The sequence below is a fragment of the Morone saxatilis genome, unplaced genomic scaffold (assembly GCF_004916995.1).
Source record: "Morone saxatilis isolate NCDOM2014 unplaced genomic scaffold, NCSU_SB_2.0 Contig18, whole genome shotgun sequence".
Taxonomy (NCBI): domain Eukaryota; kingdom Metazoa; phylum Chordata; class Actinopteri; family Moronidae; genus Morone; species Morone saxatilis.
This window is the reverse complement of record NW_023339740.1, coordinates 2,803,060-2,814,808: the sequence shown is the minus strand read 5'-3', so window position 1 is coordinate 2,814,808 and position 11,749 is coordinate 2,803,060.

Sequence of the window (11,749 nt, the reverse complement as noted above, 5' to 3'; positions counted from 1 at the left end):
TTTGATGCTGTGTACTATGCTGGTAAATAGATTGCCTAGCTAGCTGTTGGACTATGAGAGAACTATGGAGCAAGGGTGCAGTCGGGGGTAAACCTGAGTAAACTCAGTTATCTACTTCTTTACAATGAAGCTAGAGTTTACTCATCTGCTGGAGTCCATTTTTTTGCGCTCAGCCAAGGTGTTTTTGAAGCGCCTGTGGTAAGAGTTATTTCTTAAAACATCATGTTTTACTTTTTTTCACAAATTTTGGTGAAATTAGGCAAATCTTTGAAGCTTCATGTATTCATGTTAGCTGATATCTGTTTTGGGGGTGAAGGCAATATTAACTTTTAACCGTAACCATACCAATCAATACTTAGCCTATTTGTGAGTGACTGAGCAGAACGTAATGGTTGTTAGGAGCAATTCATATTTATCATGGCAGTAAAACAGATTTAAGAAAGAATTTCTGTAACTTAACATGCAGAATTTTGTGTACTTGCTTATCCTTGCTGGATGAAGTTATGGCCATTTTTACTGTGGCTATTTAGATGTAACTAGCTAGCTATGTAGCCCCCAATCCTGGTTAAATCAATCATCTCTCAAACAGATGGGACATTTATTTGAAATGTTGACCAAATCAGAGACGCGAGCATTGATTCAGAGGTCTGGAACTAGGCTACAAATGTAGTCTTTTGGAGCACTGTAAGATATTTTGTGTGTTGTTTATATCCGAATATCTAGGGCTTTCATAAAATTAGTAAAAGAAGACAGAATGTAGCCAAGTGGGGCAGCTGTTTGGAGACTCAGAGGTTGATTACCTGACCCATTAAAAGTGCTCCTCTGGGGAACCGGCTGCTCTTGCTGTGTCGACAGCAGAGAAGTCATGTTCTAGCCCTCATTTGGTCGGCCTGCTGGTGAGCCTCGGATGGGAGCCAGGCATTTTTATTCATCCGCCCCAGACAAAGCTGTTGGGGAAGTCTCTGAAACCGCCACAAACACTTGGAGAAACGGCTGTCCACATCCAAGTTGCCACAGTCAATTAGGAGCACAGAATTAGGAAAACAATAGGTCTTTCATAACAAGGCAGAGTTTATTAAGTGTTGAATCTTTTTCTACGCTGCAAATACACTGTTACAGTTAAACAGCATGTAGAGAAGCTTGCATGATAATACTGAAGCACTCACAATATCCTTTTGATAAAGCTAATTTTTATGTAATAATTTTGCATGATCAAGAGCAGGTAAACTTTTCTTTCACTCAATGAATTAGCAAAATCTGTATCTGTATCTAAGAGTTTATTTCATATTCATACACTGTAGTGGATTTTTATTGTGATTTATGGGCATACCTGAAACATCTGCAACAGCTTTTAAACTGATAATTTAGCCAATTGTTCTCCAAATTTCTTCTACAAGACAGACAGTCCTTCGCCTGTATCCAGACTGTAGCTGAGTGTCTGCTCTAACACTTCTAGTACTTCATTATGATTGATTCAAATATTGGCATATAAAAAACTCCTTTCAACTTTGGGGAGATATTCTTCCAGTTAATGTTTTTTTATCATTCTGTGATGGCATAACACATCCAGATGGTGCCGCCTGGAGTCTCATTCACACTCCTGCTGTTGATGTTTCACATCTTGCATCCCAGGAATTTTGGCTATAGACAAAACAGAAAAACCTAAGATAAATGCAAGCCACTCAACGTCGGGCCTTACAAATGAGCAGGAGCAGGGCTCGGGATTTAAGTACAGTAATTCTGTACTTACCTTGCAGAGGATCTTTAATTGCTCTTTTTTTAGTACTGACATAATTTGACACACGTTACACAGGATGATCAAGAGAGAAATCCAGAGTTTGGACATCTGAATCTGAATCTGACCCCCAGATTGGTTAGGCTGTGATTGTAACCTTGCGAGGCAGCTGGACTTGTGAAATCGTAAGCTCACGAGATCATGTGAGAATCCATCTTTTCAGGCTTCAGTCGACACACTGGTGTCCAGTCACAGTGGTACCAGACAAATAAATGTCCCTGTAAGGAACTACTGGCAGCTACTGGCATGAACTGTAGGCGTGGTTTAACGCTAGGTGTTTGTGACAACATGTGAGAAGTTTGTCGAAACAACAGTGGCGGCTGCCATAGAGCCAATGGCCAGAACAATGAAAATAAAACGCAGGATGTGCTAAAAAAAAGTAGTCCATTCTATATTTTAAATAAATATTTCTAAACACATTCAATTATACTCATCACTGCTACTGTCTGCTGTCCATGTGAGATGCTCCCTCTCATTATATCCTTATTATCTTTTTCTGCTCCTTCTTTTTTGTAAATCCTTAACAGAGGAAACTGAAAACTAAAATGATACTAAATCAAAGCTGCATGAGGCAACTGATTGGGGCTACTGTTTATAAAGACAAGAGGGTCAAGAGGTCTCTTATGTCTTATTTTACTGGAATATGTCAGTGGTGTTTACTGCACAGTGACATATTAATGAAGAAAAACTGTGCAGCATTTTTAAGAAAGTTCCCTGCTGTTCCTGTAGTTATACATACATCTTCATTTACCTCCCATATGAGAATGAACAAGGGATTAATCAACAGAATTGGCGTGCTCCTGACTCAGCTGCCACGCTGTCCCTGCAGTGGAACCATAAAGGCAGCACATGCATCCCGCTGTTCCTGCCATCTTTGAAAAAACCCTCCTAGTGGCTGGAATAGAGGGACAGTCAGGGACTTTTAGAAGGGTTATCAAAGTCAGTGCTGATGCCAGAATACCTTTAAGGAAGAGATCAAATGCTAAAGCATGTGCTTTTGTTCTGAAAATGTATGCTTCAAGCGCTTTTGCCATTCTGTAACGTACCCTCATGGGTGTTTGAACTTCTCTTTGTGCCATACTTCTTCCCTGATGCATCCCAGCATATGCTGTAACAAAGATAGGAGAGGTTAAACATCTATGAAGTTTTAGTTGAATAAAGAGTTTCAGATGGCCTGTGTATTGTCATAATGAAGCAGATGTCAACGGGGGAAAAAGCTTTTCCGTAGGGACAATAGCACCTTGAGAGGAGAAAAGCCTCCACAGACTTCCTGTACGCCTCTACTTTCAACTAGAAACTGAAGAAAGGAAAGCACTCAGTCTGCAGAGAGTGCAGGAAGTTGTGAGACACTGATTAGCTGCTGAGACAGATGGAATTAGCTGCATTTCCAGTGAGATCCTGCAGACTGCCTACAGCCTCAGTTCCCAGGGGCCTCAGCAGGGCTCTGGATCACATAAGATGCACCCTGAGAACATGCCACAAGGCGGTTCCCTAACTTCTATAACCAGTTCTTGGACCACATTAAGGACCCATGCAACATGAGAATTACTAGCGTCTCTCTTCTTACATACTTTGGAAGTGAAGAGAATATCTCTGCTGATCAGAGGCCTCACTCATCCAACTGTTTTGCCCACAGCTTCTTTTTGTAGTTCTGGGCCAACTCAAATCCAGCACATACTGTACCATCCCAAGTGATGGATTCCTTCTGTATGTTTTCACATCATTAACCAATCAGATGTGCGCAAAGTCCCTGCAAAGAAGGAGATATTTGCTGGCAAGCTGAGCCAGTGGAGGTCAGGAAAGGCCCTAGGGCCAGATGGCATCCAGGCACGGATACTCAAACCCTGCACCATGGAGCTCTCTGAGGACTGCCTATCTGACTAATGAAAAGCACGTCGACTAAGATTTTTTTCTCAGTGACTAACAGTTAAATCGACTATTAGGGGGCAGCCCTACAAGGAAATATTCTTGATTAAACAACAGTGTGTGGATCTGTTCACTGTCTGCTGCGTCCCATTCATGTATACAATGAGAGCAGAATATCTAGTGCTTTGTAACTACTACACAAATAAAGGAAACTGAACTGGACTAATACGCAAATATACAAATGTAGATGTCAGTTAAAACCTGGCTTGTATGTTTAAATAACCTTGGTTACCCCAGTGCTGTCATCAGCCCTTTGCCAGCAGAATAAGCAGCTCCATTAAGACACAGCCCTGGGAAAGGCTGCTACATAATCTGGTGCTGAAACATGCATCCACGTTGAGACTGTTTCCTTTAGGCCAATGTTCAGGGATCTTTTCCTTTTACAAGACCAGACCTCAATACTTGTGAATTTTATTGAGTGATTCTTTGTACAAAAGTACACTGCGATTTGTAAGGTTTTACAGCCAATCCATAATGTTTTAAATTTTCTCAGATACTCAGTGTTGCCAAGCCGGCCCTGCCGAACTAGAGTGATATATTATGAGTAATGTATAAAGCTCTTCTCGTAATGTAACACATGGTTGGCACTTTGCCTCAGGCTCTTGCCTTCAACTCAGTGGACACTCACGTCACAGTGACTGAGACCCAGATGCGACCCTGGTGTCTACACACTTTTAACATTGTGTGTGTTCCTGTGTACACATGCACTGGTGATTCCAAGGAACATTGTTTCCAAACCCCAAACTGGAACTACTTTCTACCAAAGAAACAGGGAAATCTGTTCACAGTAAAGTCTGTCGAGTAACTGGAACATCGCTGTTTACAAAAACCCCTAAAAAACTACGTCCTCAATCAACCTCATGCTATGAGTGATGGGGTCTTACATGGACATTTTCTGCCAACATTCATCAGTTTTCCCATGAGAGATTTTTTGTATTTGTGTTTTGACTCTGTTCTTGTAACTGGTTTGAAGTGGAACAAATGGTGATGTCATGTATTTCTTTGCACCAATTAGAATTCAGCAATATGTTCGTGAAAGAGGCAGGTGTATGCCGCGGGTCTGCAAACAATGGGAAGTTAGTCATTGTAGTTTGGCCTGCTGATTTGACCCACTTACTAACTGGGTGTGCTGGGACATGCAGCTCGTGGAGGCAAGCCTATTTGGATAGCACCTTTCAACAATAAGGCAATAATTCAAAGTGCTTTACATAAGACATAAAGGCATCAAGACAAGATAAATAAAAGGCACTAAAAATCAAAATACATAAATAAAGAGTAGAATAAAATCGAACACAAAAGTAAGATAAAAACTTGAATAAATTGAGACAGGTTAAATAAGAGAATAAAAATGAGCCAAGAATAAACATGGTTCCCTAAAATGATTGAATTGCACTCCTCTGAGTCAGTCTCAGTCTAATCTGAACACACAGACATAAAACACATTCTTTTTGATTCAGTGTGATTACACTTTCCTGAGGATGTCATTATCTGTGATGCGTTTGTAGAATAAATGTCCATACATTTGCTCAGAAATCTTTATAACTGCAGAACCACAGAATTTTTCACACAGTTTTTCATTTTTCTTCAAAATAATACAGTAATATTAGTCTTTACATGGTTACAGTGCAAACTGGAGCTGCTAATGGCTAATTTGTCATACTTTTAATGGTGCCAATTGGCCCAAATGTAAACAGATAAAGGCTTAAGAGATGGGACTTCATTTGTAGCCCACAGCGTAACTCACTGAATCCATGGCAGCATTATACTTATACTTTACATCCTCCAAAGCATTGTGGGAATTGCCGTTACCAAACCTACAGCCTGATTACCCACCCCCTTATTGTGTCTCCAGCAGTGAGGATCCCCCTCTGTACCCTAACACTGTATGGTGCAGGTCTTGTGTAATGAAACAGACTGTTTTTTTTCCTTGGCAGATCAGTGGACGTTTTGTGAAGTGGTGCAGTGTTGGTAGTTGGGCTTATGATTGATTTCAGTGCGCCACTCTGGCAACATTAACTGTGGTGTCCCTCAAAGGTCCATTCTTGGCACACTGCTTTTCTCACATATTCACAAAAACATCTGTCTGATTGTATTAATTCCATTACATTTAAGCCAGATCATCCAGATCCATGATGCGGTTTTCAGCTCCTTCACCAACTCCAACTGGTGCAGAGCGCATATATCCTCAAGTGTTCCCTTAGATCAGTGGATGCTGGTTGCTCCCAGATCCCTGCTTGTGACCGTAGGTAACAAGGCCTTTGCTGTTAGAGACCCAAGACTGCCTATTGCCTATACAAAGCGCCTTGTAGCCTGGTTCAGAAAAGTGCAATATAAATAAACATTGTTATTATTTGTTGTTTTAACATAATATGTCGTTAAAATATTAAACAATATGAAAATACTAACCTTTGTCTTACAAAGCTAAGTATTTGGTCATAAATCTGACCAAAATCTTTTCTTCATTAACGATTAACTCAAGAAAAGTCTATGTTGTTAACTTGCTGATACACATAAATAATGCCTGGTGTATCATTAGTAATCATGTGCTTCCACTAAACACCAGAACAAAACTATCTATCTAATCCTGCTGAGACAACAAAGATGTCCATTTGAGACACAAGCAGATGTTCTGTGTTTTAGTGCCCCCCAGCTCAGGACTTCCAATATGGCTGCCTGGGGGTGCATTATGTCATCCAAAAGCCCTTTTTATCATCATGTTTGAATGTCCTGGAGCAAAGACTTCACATCAACATGTTTTGAATTCACATATACAACTAACAGTCCTTAAATGTAATGGAATTAGTACAATCAGAATTTTTTTGTGCTGCCATGTCACAGCCACGTTTATTCATCTGGGATGACACAGGTCAGCTATGCAAATTTCACACATCATTAAACCGAACACAAACCTAGAATGTCCTAGGGATCCGGTCAGGCAGATCGGATCTGGCACATTGGGTTTCATTATATGACCCCAAACTTTACACCATGCATACCCAAACAGTTTGTGAAAAGCGACACGCAGAATGCCATGTAAATACCTCTTTGGGGACTGGGAAAAAAGTGATGCAACATGGTCATCACCTGCTGTAATAGCATGACTCTCAACACAAACAATGGCAGCTTTAAGGGGACATGTTACAGTTTCTGCCTCTCTGGCAGACTGAGGTGTAGCGCTCGAGGCTGGCTCATGTGGATCTGCTGACCATATGGGAAGAGATCCTTTGAGCTGTTTTACACACAATCACAGCTTTTTTGAATGGCATTTGGGGTTGCTTTTAAACAATGGTGTACTGTCGACATTCAGTGTGACTGCTGATTGGGTTGACATTTGCAGAGTTCAAGGGCTACTCATTTGAATAGCTGTTATAATGATGTTAAATGATGGTAAAAACACACACAGGCAAAAGCAAACAGTTCTTTACAAATGAGCAAAAATGGCACAGCTTTATTATTGTTTTTCCAGTGCAAAGTAACATGCAGGCTTCAACAGCTTTTAGCAAATCAATATCACTCAATACAGTTTATGTTTATTATGTGTAAAGTACAGATATGAGGATTTTGAAAACTGTGGGGAGGAATTTTCCAAAGCAAACAGGATCATATCTGACCTTAACAGAGCTTGTCCGACAGCAGCAACTTTTACTGATCTTTCTCTTAATTCAAGGGAAAGGTCAGCATTGTGACATGTTGAACTGCTCCACATTGCAGCAGTATTGTTGTTTTTCTGCAACAAGAACCCTCGCTGAGAGAAGGAACAGCTGACTCCACTTCAGGTGTTGGTTTTGTTTTTCCTGTTTAAAGGCTGGCTTTGTCCTCCAGCTTAGCGCCGGCTTCCATCACCACAAAGGGTGATGGCAACGGAGGCCATGGATGTTCACTTCTGCTTAAAAGTCCATTCATCAGCTCACGACAGGAATGCATCTTCCTGTCAACACAGGGGGTTTGAATCAGTGCTGCTGCAGCCCGCCTTCAGAACTGCAAAGGTTAAAAGGGTGAGGGAACATTTGAGGTAATGTGTAGCTCTTGATTTCAGAGTTTTACAGTCTGAAACTTCTGACTTGTAATGCCATGGCTGAGTTTTTTTCTGCAGTGTAGAAGGCTGAAGACACAGGGAGCCAATTTGGAGCAACGCATAATTTGGATGCCTCCTCCGTATCGAGCAACATCCCTGGAAACCAAAGCTCCCTGCCGAGCGCCTGCTGGTAGCCCATGCATATTTCATGAAATCAGAAGCTGATTAACTGAATGGGTGTGAATTGTTGCATTCAACAAAACAATCACTAATATAAAGAAGCATCGTTTTTTAGTTAAAATCCAGGTGGAACACAGTTTTAGATAAGACATGACCACGCACTCCATGACCTCTGCTTTTCACACATACAAGACGCCTTTAACTTGTTTAATAACTTAACACAGACTCAGCATGTCATTTGGACCTGTCAATTCATGAATTCAAAATAAAAGCCCCTCTACAAACTGCTATTTTGCAACCTAGGGAAAGATTATACCTTACAACTGTTATTGGCTCATGTAGAAATTATATCAGCTATATAAGCTTTATTAGCTAGGACTTTTCTTTTTATACACATGATCATGTAAGAAATAAATTGTGGCATAGGCTACAAAGACATTCACCTACAATGTAAGATGATGTAAAAACCTGAGGCACATAGATTACATCTAAACCAGTGGCTCCCAACCGTTTTCCTTAAAGGACCCTTTTCTATCCTTCTATAAACTAGACCAGACTCAGTGTCATACTTTATGGATATTTTATATTCTATTCAAAACTGTACAATGAACCCAAATAATGAAGTTTGTGTTCCCTGTTTAGGGAACTTTTTATACATTTCTCTGTCTGTATTATGTATCGTATCATTTTTAACAATCAAACAGACTTACTAGGCTTCTTTTTTGACAAATTCAGTGTGTCACTGATGATTGGCCATTGTTCTATTAAACAATTTACATTGACTTTTTCTTCACAGAACCAAATGCTGAGATATAGTCCTACTGTGTATATTTTTTAAGTTTTCTTACACTAGGATACTAGGATTAAAACTGTTTCATTACATCTATCTATGCATTTCTCATGTTGCTTAATCAGATTCTCTTCAAACGTGTTATTAAAGCTCAAGCTATAGTCTCAGATACTCAGAAAACTTTGGCTACTCTCTTCATCTACAATAGATCTCCAATCCAAAACAGGCATCTCTGCCTTCTTAGGTCTTTAATGTCATAGGAACACAGTCTAATATCTGTTGGTCATATGGTTTCTGAAATTATGAATCAATAGACAAAATGAGATGAAATTAAATTAAATTAAATGATAACAGTAGAGACATTTTAGCCATCTTACATTTGCTCATCAGAAAAACTACTGCAGAGGATATGTAAAGGTCCCCAGAAAGCCCATCGTAGCCGTCTTACTCACTGACTGACCAAATAACTAGACATCACCTGCTGGTGAGACAGGAAATTCAGCACACACGTGTTTCGCTCCTTTTTGTTTTGTTTTTAATGCAGTAAGACCGTATCAATAATAGTATCCTGGTGTGCGCTGGAATATATTTTTATTGCCTGGTGTACTTGGTTTGCTCTGCAGCCAGCTGGAACACAGAAGAGAAGAACTGCTGTGCACAGGTGTTTTTCTACCTCATACATTTTTACTTAATTAAGGACGTGGCTGCTCTGAGTGACAGGCGGGTGCCGACGCAGGCGGGTGCCGACGCAGGCGGCAGTTTTCAGTAACCAGGCTCATTCAGCCCGCCGCAGCTCCACCCACACTCTGCGTTTTTGCCCATTTTTGGATTAGGAGTCGGCGGAGTCAGGTCTGCCAAGATGTCGATGGCAAGAGCCAACACCACCATATGCATCATCGTTTTTAGAGTTTTTTTATCCGATTTTATGCATATGGTGGTGTGTTCGTTATACAGTTTTCTTAAATTAAGCCCTACCATTGACACACTGATTAGCGTAGCTTCAAGCTTTTTGCTCATACACCTTCAGTGAACCTCACAAAATATGAATACTGTATAGGTTCCCATGCATGCATTACCACACAAACCTCATACCACCTCATTATATGCTTTCACTTTTTTGACTTCTTTATACAACCCCATACAGGCACACACCAATCTTTTTAATGTTTAATGCTAAATTCTCCTCTCACTTATTAATTCCTCTGCAGTCAACAACATGCTATTAATCTCAATCAGTGCACGCAGGATAAAAGTCTCCAGCATCCTGTTGACTGGCACAGGCAGCAGTCAGAGCACATGTCTGTCAATGCCCTGCTTTCTGCTCACCCTGCTCTGTCCAAACACACTGTGCTGCCAAACAAGACAGGTCAGCCAGTAACTAAGAGAAGCTGACACTCTGACAAACACAGACAGGGCATTATGACGCTCCTTTGCCCAATTTGGCAAGTTTTATTCAGCCAAATTGGTTCCGATTTGGTGAGTCACTGTTTTTAATTAATCTAAGTGGAAAGTTTCACTCCATTTTGAACAGCACAACAGCCAGAGGGGCAAAAAGGTGACCGAGGTATTAAGCTTTTGTTTATCTGCCCAGGTTTTGGTTTAACTCGGGTCTTAATGCTGGTGCATGTGCAGCACATTCTCAGAAAGAGATGAAATACGTGTGCAGAAGCAAATGCAGATGGAACACAGCGTGGGTTAGCTCCATAAAGGGTTCACCTGAGTCCTTTAAAGTCTTGATTTCAGCACATATTATTCCTCTAAAACAGCCCACTGACAGTGTGCTTTGCATTTGCTTTTAAAAGGGCCCTTGGTTTCCTGACCCAGTGTTAAGAGAGTCAGTGACATGGGGCAGGGCCACTGTGTCCCCTACAGTGCCGGGCTAATGGAGATTCCAGAGCACGACACCACCCACTTCCCTTCTCTCTTCAGAGTTCACTTTTGTCCTGTGAATCACTGCTCTGTATCCCTCAGATAACCCTGCATATTGAGGTCCATGTGTAGGTCACTCCTCTTGTAGAACCGTGCACTAGAGGCATTATTTTTTCTTTTTGCAGAATGAGGTATTTTTCAGAGTTGCTGGCAGAAAGAATCAGCGATGCTGCATTGATGTTTTGACCAGGTATATCCTAAACTACAGAGGACGTACTGTCAGTAACTCTGTGTTTTGCAGGAAATAGGAATTTGCAGTTGAGCTGATGCCAGAAGTTGATTACAACATGCTGCACATATCATGGTCGTTCACAGAGAGGCAGCTATTTCCAAACTTTTTAGTCTCACAGTCCAATACACATTACCGTCTGAATATAGTTAGTCTGGAAGTGATTTCATGCATTTATTCACCAAAACCAGCAACACACTGACTGAGTCAAGTACATTCCAGAAATTTCATATCTCCATTGTGTCCCACGGTAGTTTAATTCCCATCACAGCTAAATAATGCCATTCAAGGACAAACCAAAATCCATAAGCATTATAAAACAACTACCTAACACACTGCTGCGTGTGTAAAAGACGGATGAGGAGATCATTTGCATGATAATGATTTCAGCTGCAGCCAAACAGGATATTGGTGACCTGCGTGTGAACTGCTCAGCAGATGGAGGTGGTATGTTGTATGTGACTTGCCCTGTGTAATGAGGGGCCTGCATCATTAGGTGGCTAATGTGCCCCATCCTGCCTTTTGTGTGTCACTCAGTCAAAAAACAAACAAAAAGAGGATATGTTGCAGCAGAAGTGGACAATAGCTAGTTAGTCCCCCAATCACAGGAGGCTCACACATTACATGACAGCACAAAGAGATTTGTATTCCAATAAAGGCCTCATTATGCTTCAAGCAAGCCCAACCATGGCTGTTTATTGCTGTAAGGAAACTGCAGTTATTCTTCTGGCAATTTTTAGTGGTTGCTTAACAGTGTTGGGCAGTAACTCATTACTAGTAATAATATAACAGTAATAATATCACTTTCCCCATTAACTAGTAGTGTAACTAACTACTAATACAAGAGGAGGAGGAGGGTCATCGGTTCAAGTCCCACAGACCACA